This window comes from Salmo trutta, chromosome 20 (genome assembly GCF_901001165.1).
Source record: "Salmo trutta chromosome 20, fSalTru1.1, whole genome shotgun sequence".
Classification (NCBI taxonomy): Eukaryota; Metazoa; Chordata; class Actinopteri; order Salmoniformes; family Salmonidae; genus Salmo; species Salmo trutta.
The window spans coordinates 5,443,939-5,457,391 of NC_042976.1; the positions used below are offsets into that span (position 1 = coordinate 5,443,939).

Genomic DNA, 13,453 nt, shown 5'->3' on the forward strand with positions numbered 1-13,453 from the left:
ACTTCAGGGAACAGCAGAGGGAGCACGCCCCCATTTAGATCGACGGGACCGCAGTGGAGAAGGTGGAAAGCTTCAAGTTCCACTGCGTACACATCACTGACAATCTGAAATGTTCCACCCATACAGACAGTGTGGTGAAGAAGGCACAACAGTGCCTCTTTAACCTCAGGATGCTGAAGAAATTTTGGTTATGGCCCCTAAGACCATCACAAACTTTTACAGATGCACAATTGAGAGCATCCTGACGAGTTGTATCACTGCCTTGTACGGCAACTACAACGCCCGCAACCGCAGGGCTCTGCAGAGGGTGGTGTGGTCTGCCCAACGCATCACCGGGGGCAAACTACCTGCCCCCCGGGACACATACAGCACCCGATGTCACAGGAAGAGCAAAAAGATCATCAAGAACAACAACCACCCGAGCCACTGCCTGTTCACACCACTATCATCCAGAAGGCGAGGTCAATACAGGTGCATCAAAGATGGGACCGAGAGACTGAAAAACAGCTTCTATCTCAAGGCCATCAGACTGTTAAATAGCCATCACTCTCTCTCTTTTTCTCTCCCTCTCTCTTTCTTTCCCCCTCCACCTTTCACAGAGAAGCTCGTCATATGGATATGACTTTGTTCCTGCCTTCTCTGGGCACTACGCCCTCTACGATGGTGAGTGACTTCAACCTTTAAAACTACCTCAAGCTGCGGACACATTTCTTTAGGTTGTTGGGTTGTAATTTCAAACACCAAAAGTTAATGTTTGTATGTAGGAGGAATGTAAATTATGGGGTCAATGGAGGGTGGATAAGAAGTACGGGCCTGGAAAATGACTAAGTAAGGGAAAAGGCAATCACGTGGTTGATAAGGGTGGATAGCTGTGGATTAGTGAGGAATGTGGGCCGAGATCAGGTCACATGAAGGCAGAAGGAACAGTTTCATTTCACACATCACTTAACTTCCTGCCTACAGTAGCAACAGAAAATGTAATGTTTAGACAAACGGAGGAGACTCCAGCTAAAGGGGGTAAAAATACTGGTGCTGGTGGGAACATGTTTTTGTCTATGCAGCTTTTGGAGCCATTGAGTGAATAAACTTGGTTTGAGCTAGTTGTCCATTTAGTTTTTCAATCTGCTTGTCAGAACCTAACAAGGTTTTACGTGATGTCACTGTATTTGAGGTGTGTTTAATTTAACACACATGTATTCTGACCTTCAGTTCAACAGAGATGCATGTATATATATATATATATTTAGTTTGATTTCATCCTTTTCACCATCTCTCCTTCCTTCTATCATCTGTAGACAGACTCAGTCCACTAACACATCTCACCTGGTCTTTGCTGAGCTGGAGGCTGTCTGTTATCAGACTAGAGGTAAGGCTTTTCATTCCATTCAGACACAATCACACACATCAGATAGCACTCTGATATTAACTAATGGATGGATAATTGTCCAGATCTTGGATGCCATGAACCAGGACTATGGGGTTCCTCTAAGCCAGCTACAGGTGGAGAGATGCATGGGTAGAGACACGTACACACCCACACACACTCAGTAAACTCTAATATGAACTTTGACTCAAATACACACATTTGTATGTCCACTCCCAAGTACACACAGGCACATTGAAGTCACTCTACGCAGGAAAACATGACTGTAAAAGCTGACACACACAGAGTACATTCTGAAAGCAGATACACACAGAGTACATTCTAACATGAACCTCTACCTACTCCTGAGGCAGTGCAGTATTGGATTATCAAGTCATATGTGTTCCTGCACTGGGTTCAGCCATGGCAGCTGGAGTAGCAGAGGGGGCCAGTGTCTGGAGCCTGGCCCTTGGTGACCTCACAACCTTCTCTACTGAGTAATATCAACCCCAGATCAACCCAGAGGGTGTGGGAGCAGCATCAGACCTTGATCAGCTCTTTAACCATGAATGTAAAACCTTGTTGTTTTTCCATGAGGATATTAATTCATTAATTTCATTTCAATCCACTTCGTCAATTGACTGATTTGACACCAACCCTGTCTTAGGCATGACCATGAGACGCCTTATCAATATTTACCTCAGACTGCCATCTGGTGGTTAAATGTATACATTACAGAACAATACAGGTGCAACTAATTGCATAGTTTTCATGAGGACAGGATGATCCAATGATGAGTCAGTATGTAACTGTCTCTTTTTCTCCTGTAGAGAGAGAGTTCCGGAACACACGCTGAAAGAAGGCCGTCCAGAGGGCCATGAACCGGGACACCACGGAGCCTATCAGCAATGGGAACGGTGAGTATTGACCAATAAGACCACAGACTAACTTCAGTAGCCATCTCCTTTGTTGTGGTCTATCCTGCACCATTATGTATAGTATACATGGTATAGTCTCACCATGATACCCCGGGTCTCTCTCTATGTCCTGTATAACTGCAGTGTTGGGACTGAGGGTGGATGGAGGTTCCTGGGGTATCCCTCCCACCTCTCTCTCCATGTCAACTGACTTCTAGAGTCTGGTTGACATGTTGTTTATGTTGGTTGGTCTTGAGTGAGATGCTTCTCCACTCTAAAACTACCATAGTCAAACCATCAACACATCTTAACTGCATATGTTGATCATTTCCATGACTTAAAGATGATGATAATAAACCAATGTTATTACCATCTCTATGCTGTCATCTAAACCTGTCACCCTCGTCTCCCTCTAATCACACAGGCCACCACTAATCACTAGGAACTAAGGTAGCATGGTAATGAATATTGAATTGAAGGGGGAACATACAAAATGTAACACCCACCCCTCCACAGGTCCACATAACACCTAAATCTGATGGTTGTTTGGGCATACTGTATATTGCCTTCTCCCTGAGAGTATTCCTAGTCTTCAGGCTGATGCCAAGTACTGACATGGCCTCCTCTCTGTATGCAGCATTTCTGTACACTACCCCCTCCTCTTAGGCCCATGGCCAAAATCCCTACTGTGAACTAATCAGTGAAGAAATGCTATGTAGTGTGATTGGTGGAACTAGATAGACTGTGTGACTGAACTGTGATGGAGGACAGGAGACTCATTCTTCATGCCTGGTTTTACTTTGAATGTTTTGAAGGGATAGATCAGCATTTTGATAACTAAGCCCTGGAAGCAATGACTGGAAGTCTACAGGTGCAGCGCCATTTAGCATGCTAGCTGCCATTTAGTATGCTAGTTGCCATTTAGCATGCTAGCTGCCATTTAGCATGCTAGCTTCCATTTAGCATGCTAGCTGCCATTTATCAAATCCAACTTTATTTGTCACGTGCTGAATACAACAAGTGTAGACCTTACAGTGAAATGCTTACTTACAAGCCCTTAACCAACAGTGCAGTTCAAGAAGAGTTAAGAAAATATTTACTGAATAAACAAAATTAAAAGAATTGTAAAAATTCACACATAACAATAACGAGGCTATATACAGGGGGTACCGGTACCAAGTCAATGTGCGGGGGTACAGGATAGAGGTAATTTGTACATGTAGGTAGGGGTGAGGTGACTGTGCATAGGTAATAAAAAGTGAGTGGCAGCAGTGTACAAAACAAAGGGGGTCAATATAAATAGTCCAGTGGCCATTCGATCAATTGTTCAGCAGTTTCATGGAATGGGCATAGGAGCTGTTAAAAACTTTAGGGATAGCCCCCTTTTTTTCAATTTTCGCCTAAATGACATACCCAAATCTAACTGCCTGTAACTCAGGCCCTGAAGCAAGGATATGCATTTTCTTGGTACCATTTGAAAGGAAACACTTTGAAGTTTGTGGAGATGTGAATTGAATGTAGGAGAATATAACACAATAGATCTGGTAGAAGAAAATACAAAGAAAAAACCAACCAATGTTTTTTTATCACCATTTTTTAAATGCAAGAGAAAGGTCACTGTTACAGCCATCACTCTGGTTGTAATTCCCATAGTGTCCACAAGATGGCAGCAGTGTATGTGCAAAGTGTCAGATGGATAACTTGGAGAATGACTGATCCTCAAGACTTTTAGTGTCGCCAGGTACATTTGGGCAAATCGTGAAGGAGACATTTGCATTCTTATTCCATTTTTCTGAAAGAATATTGTCAAATCTGTATACTTGGACTTGGATTTAGCTTTCCAAGTATTAGTAGCCATATAATAAATTCAACACTTGCAAAACAACCAGTTTTCATGACTTCATAACTCTGAATATCCTTAAATTTTTTGTCCAAAATGAAAAGGCATGCTGTTGTACAAGGTTAGGAGCTACATTTTATGACATATATACGGTTTCCAGATACTCCCGTAAAGCCCAGATCATTGGCTATCTAGCTAGCTTTGTTTGATCCTGATTGGTGCTTATTTGATAAAGATACAGTTGTTCAAGTGATGGCCGCACGCATCATCGGCGTGCCATGAAGGCGTCGCTCTCTGACCAAATATGGTGTCCTATAGGATATACTACACCCCAAATGAAATAGTGAAGTCTTGTTACCTCTAGGATCTCTGAGGAATAGATATAAATGTGATTTGACTCGTGATTTTCACAGATTTCTTTCTTTGCAAATTGAACGAGTGGAAATACAAAATCGATCGTGCGTGCTATATAGACCTTTTTACTATATGAAAAAGGATTTTATCTAACAAAACGACACTTCATGTTATCTCTGGGACCCTTTGGATGATAAACCAGAGCAAGATTTCAGGATGTAAGTACACATTTCACCTTCAGAGGTGAATTTATCAAACCTATCGCATTGAAAAAGTGTTTTGTTTTTAGGAGCTCTCCTCAAACAATAGTGTGGCATTCTTTCACAGTGATAGCTACTAGAATTTAAGCTTTCAGCCGATATGACACTTCTATGTACCGACATTTGTTGTTACTCTAAAATCTGTGATCTTGATATAATGCGCTGCATGATTTACGACTGTCCCGTGTCCCGCAATTTTATGGCTTGGGGGTAAAAGCTGTTCAGGAGCCTTTTGGTTCTAGACTTTGCGCTCCGGTACCGCTTGCCGTGCAATATGAGAGAAAACATTCTATGATTTGGGTGACTGGAGTTCCTGACAACTTTTTGTGCTTTCCTCTGACACTGCCTATTATATAGGTCCTGGATGGCAGGAAGCTTGGCCTCAGTGATGTCCCAGTGATGTACGCACTACCCTCTATAGCGCCTTACATTCAGATGCCGAGCAGTTGCCATACCAGGCGGTGATACAACCAGTCAGGATGCTCTCGATGGTGCAGCTGTAGAACTTTTGAAGGATCTGGGGACCCATGCCAAATCTTTTCAGTGTCCTGAGGGGGAAAAGGTGTTGTCGTGCCCTCTTCACGACTGTCTTGGTGTGTTTGGACCATGATAGTTCGTTGGTGATGTGGACACCAAGGATCTTGAAACTCTTGTCGTGTCTTTGGGGTACCATTAAACTGAAGACATGTTTATCAATTAACTCCCTGTAATTATTATCACGCAATTAAACTGATTAATCGTTTAATTGTAATTAACTAGGAGATCGGGGCACCAAGGAAAATATTCAGATTACAAAGTTCTAATTTTCCTAATATAACTTTCCTATATTATAACATTATATATTATATTCTATTATAGTATAGGCCGATTATCTTCTGGTTTAAATGGTGTATTTTACCTCGCGTCCAGTCTCATTCCAAACGTCGTAAATTGTTGTATCTGCACGAACCCAGCCTTTACTAAGAGTCATCCATACATCAATTGTCTTAAAATCATTTATTTACTAAACTAAGTAATTCACAGAAAGCATACAAACAGTAATTATCGTCACAAAGAATTGGTAGAGGAATGTGCCCTAGTGGGCTAAACAGGCATGGCTGGTCTGTTAGACAAAGGGTCATAAACGGTCAGCTGAGGAGACACACAGAGTTCATTAATATTAACAATTGATATGCTAATCCATTGTACATGAACGCTCACTCATTCGGGAACAACTGCAATCAATATATATTTACGCTCAGTGTGTCGTCGGGATCCTTGTTGAAGAGTCGTTCTGTTGGAGAGTTCTCTCTCTCTCTCTCTCTTGGTTAGAATGGATCTTTCAAAGCGACATTCATTAATGTCGTTATAGAATGGATGTTTCGTTGGTCTTCGCGTTCAATGATATAATTTCTAGCTGCAGACTATTAATTAATATCAAAGACTTGTTCTTATTCTGTCGGTATCAATAGTCTAAAAGTTAACCACGTGGTATAGTTCACTTTCAGTATAGGAATTGGATGGTCAAACCTATTGGCCAACTCGCAATGGAGTGGAGGCCTGGTCTGAAGAAAGTAAATCAGGGTGGGGTTTTATAGTGAACATAGAACAGGCTTGTCACATGACGCCTGGTCCTGTCTGTGTCCCTGGGGGGCGTGCCAATGACTGATTTAATCTTTGAACATAAATACATTCTATCACATTAACATCAGTACACAGCATCTCAATGTGTCACAAATAGCTTTATCCTTTACATCTTTACATTTTATCCTCTTACATCTAGACGTTCCGCTAGCGGAACACCTGCTCCAATATCCAATGATAGGCGTGGCGCGAATTACAAATTCCTCAAAAATACAAAAACTTCAATTTTTCAAACATATGACTATTTTACAGCATTTTAAAGACAAGACTCTCCTTCATCTAACCACACTGTCCGATTTCAAAAAGGCTTTACAGCGAAAGCAAAACATTAGATTATGTCAGCAGAGTACCCAGCCAGAAATAATCACCCATTTTTCAAGCTAGCATATAATGTCACAAAAAACAAAACCACAGCTAAATGCAGCACTAACCTTTGATGATCTTCATCAGATGACACGCCTAGGACATTATGTTATACAATACATGCATGTTTTGTTCAATCAAGTTCATATTTATATCAAAAACCAGCTTTTTACATTAGCATGTGACGTTGATAACTAACATTCCCACCGAACACTTCCGGTGAATTGACTAAATTACTCACGATAAACGTTCACAAAAAACATAACAATTATTTTAAGAATTATAGATACAGGACTCCTCTATGCACTCGATATGTCCGATTTTAAAATAGCTTTTCGGTGAAAGCACATTTTGCAATATTCTGAGTAGATAGCCCAGCCATCACGGCTAGCTATTTTGACACCCACCAAGTTTAGCCCTGACCAAACTCCGATTTACTATTAGAAAAGTTTGATTACCTTTGGTGTTCTTCGTCAGAATGCACTCCCAAGACTGCTACTTCAATAACAAATGTTGGTTTGGTTCAAAATAATCCATAGTTATATCCAAATAACGGCGTTTTGTTCGTGCGTTCAAGACACTATCCGAAGTGTAAATAAGGGTCACACGCACGACGCATTTCGTGACAAAAAAATTCTAAATATTCCATTACCGTACTTCGAAGCATGTCAACCGCTGTTTAAAATCAATTTTTATGCCATTTTTCTCGTAAAAAAGCGATAATATTCCGACCGGGAAAGCGTGTATCTGTACAAAGAGAGAGAAAATAAAAGCATGGGATCCCCTCGTGCACGAGCCTGAGTTTCATTGTACTGTGACCGGCCACTATCCAAACGCGCTACTTTTTTTCAGCCAGAGCCTGCAAAGCCACGATTCAGCTTTTTGCCGCCTTCTGAGAGCCCATGGGAGCCGTAGGAAGTGTCACGTAACAACAGAGATCCCCTGTATTGGATAGAGATAATCAAGAAGGCCAAGAAATGGTCAGACAGGGTACCTCCTGTACAGAATCTTCTCAGGTTTTGGCCTGCCAAATGAGTTCTGTTATTCTCACAGACACCATTCAAACAGTTTTAGAAACTTTGGAGTGTTTTCTATCAAAAGCTAATAATTATATGCATATTCTAGTTTCTGGGCAGGAGTAATAATCAGATTAAATCGGGTACGTTTTTTATCCGGCCGTGAAAATACTGCCCCCTAGCCATAACAGGTTAATACATTCTATACAACCATGTGGATGCAAGTCTCATAGCTGAGGCTATTATATAAACCGTTTTATGGTAATATGGCTATATTGTCTCTTCTGAGTATCACAAAATTATACCAAGCGGACCAGTTCGTAGCTGGATTCTTCACCAATCTTCCATACCTTCTCCAGAACACAAATGTCACTCGGTTCCCCAATTCTGTGAGTTGGAAGAATTTCCTGTGTCTCTCTATGGGCCATGTGGCAGGAGATTCTTCTCTGGAATTTTACCACCCCTTCACACAGGGCCTGGGTGGGGGGAGGTAGGTTGGGGGATGGTGCAAAGGGGGAGGGGGTCAACTGTCCTCCCTGTACTCAAAGAGGCCAACGTCATGACACTCTCAACCCGCTCCACTACAGCCCTGTCGATGTTAATGGGGGCCTGTTCGGCCTACCTTTTCCTGTAGTCCACGATCAGCTCCTTTGTCTTGCTTACATTGAGGGAGAGGTTGTTGTTCTGGCACCACACTGCCAGGTCTTTGACTTCCTCCCTATAGGCTGTCTCATCGTTGTCAGTGATCAAGCTTACCACTGTTGTGTTGTCAGCAAACTTAATGATGGTGTTGAAGTTGTGTTTGGCCACGCAGTCGTGTGTGAAAAGGAAGTACAGTAGGGGACTAAGTACACACCCCTGAGGGGCCCCAGTGTTGAGGATCAGCGTTGCAGACTACCACGCTGATCCTAGAACCAGGAACAGATATAGCCCTTGGTTCTCCCCAGACCTGACTGCCCTTAACCAACACAAAAATATCCTGTGGCGTTCTGCATTAGCATCGAACTGCCCCTGCGATATGCAACTTTTTAGGGAAGTTAGAAACCAATACACACAGGCAGTTAGAAACGCCAAGGCTAGCTTTTTCAAACAGAAATTTGCTTCGTGCAACTCCAACTCTAAAAAGTTCTGGGACATTGTAAAGTCCATGGAGAATAAGAACACCTCCTCCCAACTGCCCACTGCACTGAGGATAGGAAACTCTGTCACCACCGATAAGCCCACTATAATTGAGAATTTCAATAAGCACTTTTCTACGGCTGGCCATGCTTTCCACCTAACTACCCCTACTGCATTCAACAGCATTGCACCCCCCACAGCTACTCGCCCAAGCCTCCCCCATTTCTCCTTCTCCCAAATCCATTCAGCTGATGTTCTGAAAGAGCTGCAAAATCTGGACCCCTACAAATCAGCTGGGCTTGACAATCTGGACCCTTTCTTTCTAAAATAATCTGCCGAAATTATTGCAACCCCTATTACTAGCCTGTTCAACCTCTCTTTCGTGTCGTCTGAGATTCCCATAGATTGAAAAGCAGCTGCTGTCATCCCCCTCTTCAAAGGAGGTGACACTCTTGACCCAAATTGCTACAGACCTATATCCATCCTACCCTGCCTTTCTAAGGTCTTCGAAAGCCAAGTCAACAAACAGATTACCGACTATTTCGAATCCCACCGCACCCTCTCCGCTATGCAATCTGGTTTCAGAGCTGGTCATGGGTGCACCTCAGCCACGCTCAAGGTCCTAAACGACATCGTAACCGCCATCGATAGGAAACAATACTGTGCTGCCGTATTCATTGACCTGGCCAAAGCTTTTGACTCTGTTAATCACCACATCCTCATCGGCAGACTTAGTAGCCTTGGTTTCTCAAACGATTGCGTCGCCTGGTTCACCAACTACTTCTCTGACAGAGTTCAGTGTGTCAAATCGGAGGGCCTACTGTCTGGACCTCTGGCAGTCTCTATGGGGGTACCACAGGGTTCAATTCTTGGGCCAACTCTTTTCTCTGTATACATAAATGATGTCGCTCTTGCTGCTGGTGAATCTCTGATCCACCTCTACGCAGACGACACCATTCTGTATACTTCTGGCCCTTCTTTGGACACTGTGTTAACAACCCTCCAGACGAGCTTCAATGCCATTCAACTCTCCTTCCGTGGTCTCCAACTGCTCCTAAACACAAGTAAAACTAAATGCATGCTCTTCAACCGATCGCTGCCTGCACCTGCCCGCCCATCCAGCATAACTTCTCTGGACGGTTCTAACTTAGAATTTGTGGACAACTACAAATACCTAGGTGTCTGGTTAGACTGTAAACTCTCCTTCCAGACTCACATCAATCATCTCCAATCCAAAGTGAAATCTAGAATTGGCTTCCTATTTCGCAACAAAGCATCCTTCACTCATGCTGCCAAACATACCCTCGTAAAACTGACCATCCTACCAATCCTCGACTTCGGCGATGTCATTTACAAAATAGCCTCCAATACCCTACTCAACAAGCTGGATACAGTCTATCACAGTGCCATCCGTTTTGTCACCAAAGCCCCATATACAACCCAGCACTGCGACCTGTATGCTCTCGTTGGCTGGCCTTCACTTCATAATCGTCGCCAAACACATTGGCTCCAGGTCATCTACAAGACCCTGCTAGGTAAAGTCCCCCCTTATCTCCGTTCACTGGTCACCATAGCAGCACCCACCTGCAGCACGCGCTCCAGCAGGTATATCTCTCTGGTCACCCCTAAAGCCAACTCCTCCTTTGGTCGTCTCTCCTTCCAGTTCTCAGCTGCCAATGACTGGAACGAACTACAAAAATCTCTAAAACTGGAAACACTTATCTCCCTCACTAGCTTTAAGCACCAGCTGTCAGAGCAGCTCACAGATCTCTGCACCTGTACATAGCCCATCTTTAATTTAGCCCAAACTACTACCTCTTCCCCTACTGTATTTATTTATTTTATTTATTTTGCTCCTTTGCACCATATTATTTATATTTTAACTTTTAACTTTCTTCAAACTACAAATCTACCATTCCAGTGTTTTTCTTGCCATACTTTATTTACTTTGCCACCATGGCATTTTTTTGCCTTTACCTCCCTTATCTCACATCATTTGCTCACATTGTATATAGTCTTATTTTTTCTACTGCATCATTGATTGTATGTTGTTTTACTCCATGTGTAACTCTGTGTTTTTGTATGTTGTCGAACTGCTTTGCTTTATCTTGGCCAGGTCGCAATTTGTAAATGAGAACTTGTTCTCAACTTGCCTACCTGGTTAAATAAAGGTGAAATAAAGAAATAAAAAATACGTGTGGTTGCCTACCCTTACACCTGGGGACGGCCCGTCAGGAAGCCCAGGATCCAGTTGCAGAGGGAGGTGTTTAGTCCCAGGCTCATTAGCTTAGTGATGAGCTTCGTGAGCATGATGGTTTTGAACGCTGAGCTGTAGTCAAGGAACAGCATTCTCACATAGGTGTTCCTTTTGTCCAGGGGGGAAAGGGCAGTGTGGAGTGCGATTGAGATTGTGCCATCTGTGGATCTTTTGGGGTGGTATGCGAATTGGAGTGGGTCTAGGGTATTTGGGAGTATGCTGTTGTTGTGAGCCATGACTAGCATTTCAAAGCACTTCATGGCTACCGACGTGAGTGCTACGGGCGGTAATCATTTAGGCAGGTTACCTTGACTTCCTTGGGCACAGGGACTATCTATTACAGACTTGGTCAGGGAGAGGTTGAAAATGTAAGTGATGATACTTGCCAGTTGGTCCGCTTTGAGTATACGTCCTGGTTATCCTTCTGTCCCCGCGGCTTTGTGATTATTGGCTCAGGTGGTAGAGCATGGTGTTTGCAACACCAGGGTTGTGTGTTCGATTCCCACGGGGGACCAGTACGGGGGGGAAAAAATTATGAAATGTATGCATTCACTAATGTAAGTTGCTCTGGATAAGAGCGTCTGCTGAATGACTAAAATGTAAAATGTAAAAAAAAATGTTTAAAGGTCTTGTTCACATCGGCTACCGAAAGATATATCACACAGTCGTCCAGAACAGCTGTTGCTCTCATGCATGCTTCAGTGTTGCTTGCTTCGAAGTTATCATAAAAGTCATTTAGCTCGTCTGGTAGGCTCGCGTCTGTGTTTCCCTTTGCAGTCCATAATAGTTTTCAAGCCCTGCCACATCTGACGAGTGTCCGAGCCGGTGTAGTAGGATCCAATCTGGATTAGTGTCCAGCTCCTTGAAAGCGGCAGCTCTAGCCTTTAGCTCGACGCGGATGTTGCCTGTAATCCATTGCTCCTGGTTGGGATATGTACGTACGGTCATTGTGGGGATGACGTCATCGATGCACTTATTGATGAAGCCGATGACTGAGGTGGTGTACTCCTCAATGCCATTCGATGAATCCTGGAACATATTCCAGTCAGTGCTAGCAAAACAGTCCTGAAGCGTAGCATCCGCATCATCTGAAATCTGAAAAGTCACTGGTACTTCCTGCTTTAGTTTTTGCTGTAAGCAGGAATCGGGAGGATAGAATTATGGTCAGATTTGCCAAATGGAGGGCGAGGGAGAGCTTTGTATGCCTCTCTGTGTGTGGAGTAAAGGTGGTCTAGAGTTTTTTTCCCTCTGGTTGCACATGTGGCATGCTGATAGAAATGAGGTAAAACGTATTTAAGGTTGCCTGCATTAAAGTCCCCAGTCACTAGGAGCACCACTTCTGGATGAGCCTTTTATTGTTTGCTTATGGCCTTGTAGCTTTGGTTGAGTGCGGTCTTAGTGCCAGCATCGGTCTGTGGTTATAAATAGATGGCTACGATTAATATAGATGAGAACTCTCTTAACCTGTTGGGGCTAGGGGGTAGTATTTTCACGGCCGGATAAAAAACGTACCCGATTTAAACTGGTTACTACTCTTTTCCAGAAATGAGAATATGCATATAATTAGTATATTTGGATGGAAAACACACTAAAGTTTCTAAAACGGTTTGAATGGTGTCTGTGAGTATAACAGAACTCATATGGCAGCCAAAAACCTGAGAGATTACAAGCAGGAAGTGGCCTGTCTGACAATTTGTGGTCCTTCTGTTGCATCTATCAAAATTACAGTATCTTTGGGGTTACGTGACACGTTCTAAGGCTTCCATTGGCTCCAGAAAGTGGATTGGGGCGTCTGCTGTCTCTGGGCAAGGTACAGGAACTCTGTTTGCCTGGTGGCTCAGAGACAGGTGATGCGCTTTCACAAGACTTGGCCATTTTTTTCTTCACCTGTTTGAATGAATACAAGGTTGTCCGGTTGGAATATTATCGCTATTTTACGAGGAAAATCGCAAAAAAATTGATTTTAAACAGCATTTGACATGCTTCTAAGTACGGTAAAGGAACATTTTGAATTTTTTTGTCACGAAATGCGCCCGCGCGTTACCCTTTGGATAGTGACCTGAACGCACAAACAAAACGGAGGTATTTGGATAATAACTATGGATTATTTGGAAACAAAACAACATTTGTTGTTGAAGTAGAAGTCCTGGGAGTGCATTCTGATGAAGAACAGCAAAGGTAATACAATTTTTCTAATAGTAATTCTGAGTTTACTGAGCCTCGACGTTGGCGGGTGTCTTAATAGCTAGCCTTGATGGCCGAGCTATGTACTCAGAATATTACAAAATGTGCTTTCGCTGAAAAGCTATTTTAAAATCTTACACCGCGATTGCGTAAAGGA

At 43.0% G+C, this 13,453-nt stretch overlaps 1 long non-coding RNA gene across 1 annotated transcript; it reads left to right on the top strand.

Annotated features, from left to right (window-relative positions):
* Positions 1 to 557: 557 nt before the first annotated feature.
* Positions 558 to 2,332, top strand: LOC115155318 (uncharacterized). The gene is made up of 3 exons (XR_003868027.1): positions 558 to 663; positions 1,296 to 1,366; positions 2,194 to 2,332. It is a non-coding gene; the product is annotated as an uncharacterized LOC115155318 (long non-coding RNA).
* Positions 2,333 to 13,453: the final 11,121 nt, after the last annotated feature.